The sequence below is a fragment of the Rhodamnia argentea genome, chromosome 2 (genome assembly GCF_020921035.1).
Source record: "Rhodamnia argentea isolate NSW1041297 chromosome 2, ASM2092103v1, whole genome shotgun sequence".
Classification (NCBI taxonomy): Eukaryota; Viridiplantae; Streptophyta; class Magnoliopsida; order Myrtales; family Myrtaceae; genus Rhodamnia; species Rhodamnia argentea.
The window spans coordinates 23,300,581-23,306,877 of NC_063151.1; the positions used below are offsets into that span (position 1 = coordinate 23,300,581).

Consider the following 6,297-nt stretch of genomic DNA (forward strand, 5'->3'; position numbering starts at 1 on the left):
CTGGATAAAAAAATCTGAGGGGAGGGGGTAAGATAAGGTCGGATAGGATTTCTCTTATCCGTCATATAAAAGCTAACTTTTAGAATGATAACAATTTTCTTGAGAATGATGACAATTTTCTTGTCTCATTTGTTTCTATTTTCATTTTATTTTATTTTTATTTTTTTGCAAAGAGGTTTGAAAATCTAATAAAATGTGTATATTTTCAAGTTTTTTTGTGTATGAGAACGTTATTTTTCTAGTAATAAGATCTGAATATTTCATGAACATCACGTAGGGGCATATATGTCCTTTATATTAATATACAATTTCTACCAAATGCAGGATATGATAGAATATGAGAATATTCGACTTTAAATCCGTAGCTTACCAAACAGTGGATAGAATATAGCCAAATTCCTGGATTTCTTATCATATTTTATCCAATCTTATCTTGACCAGAAATCCCGACAACCAAACGCAGCCATAGAGGACAAAACACGGCCCTTGCATTTTCAGGTTTGCTGATGTAGCCACTTCCCAATCTTTTAAACGCGAATGATGTATAGTCAGAATCTTTAAAGGGAGAAAGAAAAATTTCTGCATTCGTGCAAGAAAACAAAATATTTTCTAAAATTCGATTTTCGCGAGACAAGCACGGCGTGAGTAAATAATAACCAAACAATAAGTACTGTGATCCGACTCCTGAACATCAGTTAGAATATTCTTCCACACCTCGTCGCGCTGTGGAGATATTATTTTCAATTTCATCACCTCCTGGAAACCCCCATGGAAAAAAAAATTCTCCACCTAAAATCTCTACGCTTTACTGAAGTTTCTTCTCTTCCTCTAGTTGAACAAGCGGGAAAAAGGGGAAATAAAAAGGAAAAAAAGAGAGAGAGACAGAGACGCCCATAGAAAACGCAGGAAGGGAACCCTCGCAGTAACTTTGTGGAATGGTTGAATGACGGATGGACGATTACAGCTCGCCCCACTTCCCTTTCTTCGACCTATGAATTAACCGTGGGAGAGGATGGACGACATCTAACATCTGTCCTGTCTTGGGTATTCGCACGTGCGCCTAAAACTGCGGAACTCTCTGTCCTTTTTCCTTCTTGTCTTAAATTACAAGGGGTTGAAGCTGTTTTGCAGTCGTAGGAAAACCCTTGAAAAAACCCACGCATAGAGTCGATATGTGTGTCGATGTCGCGGCCGTTGGACGAGGATATGAACGAATCGAGCATGTTCGAAGCACTAGGTAAGATTTTGCAACGCCCCCACCAGGTGACATTTAAGCGCGCTTAGCATCATTTTAATTCCTTATCCTGACAGTCAAATATGGTTATGCTCAGTAGCTTAGGTCAGAAAACGAATTTGCTTAAATCGATGGAAATTGTCGATGGAACGCCACACCAATCTTGTAGAATCAATAGAACGTAGAAATTCATCCCAAAGGTATTGCCATGATGCCATCTTATGTAGGTACTCAAGCATAGCAAAAGAGTACCGAATCAATAGGACGCAGAAATTAGCAATAACTGTGCTTGAGTGGGCCAATCAAGTCTCTAAGGACCACCGCGAGCCCAAGAAGGAAATTGCTTGTGTGAATTGGCCCAACTTGTGCTTCGGGCCATATTGGTTGCGACGGGGTTAGACGAGCTACTTACTAGGGCCCATTATTATCAGATCTAGCTAGAAGAGCACACTACCCTTAAATGGAATGACATCGAATACCCCCATTGCACATAGAACCAACTTAGATTTAGATCTTACTCATTTGGAGGGTAAACCGGCAATTTTTTAACTTGCCCCTTCCAAAGTTGACAATTCCAACAATTAAACAAAACAGTGGTTGAGTTCATATTCATCCATGGAGGATCGGCCATTCACCGCTCCAATCTTAACCATATTGTACGCAGAAAAAAAAACTTAACATGAATCATATTACAGGATAATTTATAAGTGGCGTTAATAAATCTTAAGTGGATGTACAATGCGACAGCATTTCCTTAGATGGGGACTAGTGACAAGGAGGCATATAATGAGGCGGCGGCCGCACACGGGTCGCCGCGGTGTTGCCATTCGTCACAACAAGCACCGTGTCCATCCCCCAACTCGTATGTCTTTCCAAATGACAATGTTGGAACCATACACCTGCAAATTCCATTCCTGGCGTTACAGACCCCATTGATCGGTACCATAGACTTACGTTAATGCATGAAAACACACAAAACTATTGGGAATTGCATTCTTGAAATAGTATCTTAAAAAGAAGACGAAAATGCAAATCACATAACAAAAATACTACTTTGAAACAAACACGTTATAAATGGATTGAACTGACAAAGGTGCAGTAGATTTGAAATTTTTTGGACAATTTTCCCTTCAATACAATATATTGAATAGACAACGTTTTTGCATTTTAACAATAATTTACATCGTGTTTGTTTCAAAGTAGTATTTTCGCTATATGATTTGCATTTTCGTCTTCTTTTTAAGATATATATACCACACAAACCGCATTAACTTCACCACCCTCGCCCTCACCTTAAAACATATGTCTCATGGGCAAAAGTTTCTTCTCTATATAATGGGATAGTCTACGACACAGAAAGGATCATGAGCTTACCAGGATTGTCTGCGACGAATCTAATCGTAAGCCATCCATTTTTAGGAACTCCGAACGTGTTCACCTCAGGCGGATCGACTAAGTTATATGTCTTCCGATCAGTCTTATTGTCGAAATTCCCCCATCCCATTCCGACCACGTAGAAGCTATAGCCGTGCTGATGCATCGGATGGTTCTCGGCGGCCCCGATGTTGGTCCCTTGGAATATTATTTCGACGGCGTCGCCGTACTTTATCATCTTCACCTTTGCTCCCAGACTCGGGTACAACGTGTTGTTCCCGACATCTCCTGTGAAATTGAAAACGTACGGTGGTTTGTCCGGGAAGGTAGCCTTGTAAACGCCAGGTAAGCTCCTGCTCGATATTTAGTTATTCTCCAAAGACAGGCACGATTAGACCTTGGAAATGGCTAACTCTTGAGAAAAGACAAGCGTAATTAGCCCTAGTCAAGTTAGTCAATACCTGTAGTAGGCTTGAAGTATGTCAATCTTTGGTGTCTGGAAACTTATGTTATTCAAGCTTGCCGCTATTCTGTTACCGTCAGGTCCTGCACACGATTCATTGGGGCAAAATATCTGATTCACGGACACGGTCATGAAAATTCTCTTGTCGATCTTCTTCGGGACATCAACCGGATGAGCTCGGCTCGCAAGGCTCCGGAGCCGGACCGTGAAGTTCATGGCGGCATACTTGTCGTTGTAGACAGGAAGTGCTGGTAAAGAAGGCGATGGCGGGGGTGTGTAGTTGCCTCTGTATTGGAGAATCGCCGTCGTCGTGGTGTTGTCAAATGGGGCGGTCGTGTCAGCGAACGGGCTTCCGACCATGTAGTAGTGGCTCCGCTCCTGGTCCGCCCTCACTAGGATGTCCAAGGTCTGCCCCGGAGTGATCATAATGTAGCTAGTCTTTAAGGGCTTCAAGTACGCGGCGTCTATCCCAACGACCGTGAGGCTGTGGTTGGTGATCCCGAAGAACATCTCTTCGTTCATGACGGCATTGATTATCCGGAGGAGATAGGTCTTGCCATGGTTGACAACTAGGCGATATGTACTGTCTATAAATCAAGAAAAGGACTGACTATGTAACTTTAGCCACCACTTCCGTTCATCTTCAAGAGAAAAACAGGCTCAACAATACTTGGAGAATTCAATTCACAATAATTTCTTACTATTAGAACAATTATAGAGATCTCCAGGTTGGCCATTGATGGTGAAAGCGTCCGAAGTGTTAGGATCGCCGCCAGATGCGAGAGCCTCGTTGATTATAGCCATGACATCTCCATTGAACCAGGATGCTGCCAACATTCACTAACTGTAATAATTAAGAAAGTGAAACTTGAACGAGGTGACTTTCTTCGTAGGTTTTGTCCATGTATTTTAGGATCACTAAACTTCAATTTCTACTACCAGTACATTGAAACTTTCTGTTAGGTATTTGCCCCCAAAAGTACTATGACCACCTTACTCGTGATTTGAACCTGGATTTGAATGTCAACTTGTATGATAGATATAGACAACGTTATGAAGGAGAGAATAAGGTAAGAGGGGCACACCAAGAACTATGGTATCTTCAGCATGAGGCCTGGGATACGGATAAGTGGTACCGATAGCTGGTAAAATGATGATGGCGCCATGGACAGTGGCTCGCGACCAGTCACTGTGAGCATGCCACCACAATGTTCCTTCTTCGGTTGTAAAATTGATTTCCTGTAGAAAGCTAGTCCCGGGTGGAATAGGGCACTGCGTGATGTTTTCTGGTCCATCCGACTAAGGATTTCTCGGTTCTCCGACTCCATGCCTAGAATTCAAAGTCATAGAAATGCAAGCTTTAATGCATGAACATAAAATTCATCCATTTGTAGTCATAGCTGACATTTAATCAAACTGTCTATCCAGTTTTTTTGGTCTCCATTCGGAGAATCCCAGTGGATGGCCCATAGAAAAACATTGACCAAGCTAATTTATCCAAACATTAAAATTTCGTTTCGTGAATATATGGTAACTTTTTTTTAATAATTGTCAATATAGCAGCACCGAACGCATCATATGCATGTAATCTCATTATGGTTAAACCCTCGAATCAAGTGCATCCTACTTGACATTTACATTATCTAAGTTGGGGCACAGCACAAGTACGCCACTAGATCTTTCCATGCGGAAGACTAAGGAATTGATTCATGGGCTGATGTCGAAATCAAGTTCAAAACACAAAAGTCAGGTCACGTGGTCTGAACCAAGAGGATAGAAAAGACATAGGTCAAAAGAGACTATGCCATTCATAATCAATTAGTTTGACTCATGAATGGTTTTGAGCACGACTGATACATAGCTTGGTATAATCAAACGAGTCGATTTCACGTACCAATGAACGGTAACACCGTATTGGCCACGGTTGTGAACATGGACGAAGGCCGTGTCTCCCCGGTGAACTCGAATCTCTGGCCCAGGGAAGCTGCCGTTGACCGTCAACATGCTCTTCGTGCTACACAACCTCGTGAAGTTGGCCTCCTTCAGCTACATGTTTTCCATCCCTTAGAGCAACAATTAGGGTTTCAAAGACGTCACAGACATTGAATTAGGGGGCATGGACCGAAAATTCGAAATACTTATAGATACATAAACAATTTACCGAATAATGAGGCACCGCAATAGATGAATCGGTACTTGTATATAAAGATTAACTTACGAGATCCGTTTGAAAACCTACGTGTCAAGTTCCAAATGACTTACTTAAGACGGCAAATCATATCCAAACGTACGATTAAAGCACATTAAATCACTTTTCAAAGCAATCATCGTATCACCGGCACTGTCCTATTTCGATACGACACGTGTACTTCTAGCATTCAGATTGATTAAGTAGAATACACTAGTCTAGACTCTAGACGACGCTATCTCCACAAAGATCACATTTTTCACAATCGTCTTCATTCCTGATTGTGATTATTGAGACTAAGAAGCCAAAACATAAAATAAAGAACAGAAAGAAAGGTGAGAGAGATTGAAGACTTACCACGAAATCATAATAGTGGACCTTGCCTTGAGCCATGCCGAGGAGCTCTCCGCTTGCTAGAACCAAGCAAAGTAAGATCATTATCCTCTCCTGCGACCCCATTTCAATCTCGATCTCGACTTTGAGCTCGAAACCATTCGAGCCATGGTGTATTTATAGTGCTATTGTGCCCATTTCAAGCAACCTTTTTACCTGGAAGAATGTGGGAGGAAAGGACTGAAGCAGGAACTGCCGTTACATTCCAACTTGCGGGACCCTTTAACCACTTTCGAATCCACAGAAATCCAGAGGAAAAACTATCATTTCATCTCTTACTTGGTACGAGTTCCACTTAAGCTTCCGCGTGGCAGTATTGGTTGTGCCATGATCCTCATGGATTAATTACAAGTCATATTTCATACACATGTATAACGATGGCACAAAAACTTGTAATTTTTTCTGACATAGGGAATATTCCGATTAAATACGTTGTATGCAAATCATGATGTCTTTGCAAAATCATAGGCAATCGCACCTAAGTCGGTGCCATACACACCAATTTCTCTCTCTCATTAGAAATTTGAGATAGTCGACCCCTAATCTTAGATTTGACCAGGTTAACGACCATCATCAACCTCAATAAGTGTTTGTGTGTACATATAGAGAGAGAGGTAAGGTTTTTGCGATGCAATTTTCGTATAA

The 6,297-nt window shown here is 41.5% G+C and overlaps 1 pseudogene; it reads right to left on the reverse strand.

The window, feature by feature from the left end:
• Window positions 1-1,904: 1,904 nt before the first annotated feature.
• Window positions 1,905-5,744, reverse strand: LOC115755521 (annotated as a pseudogene).
• Between the last annotated feature and the right edge of the window lie 553 nt (window positions 5,745-6,297).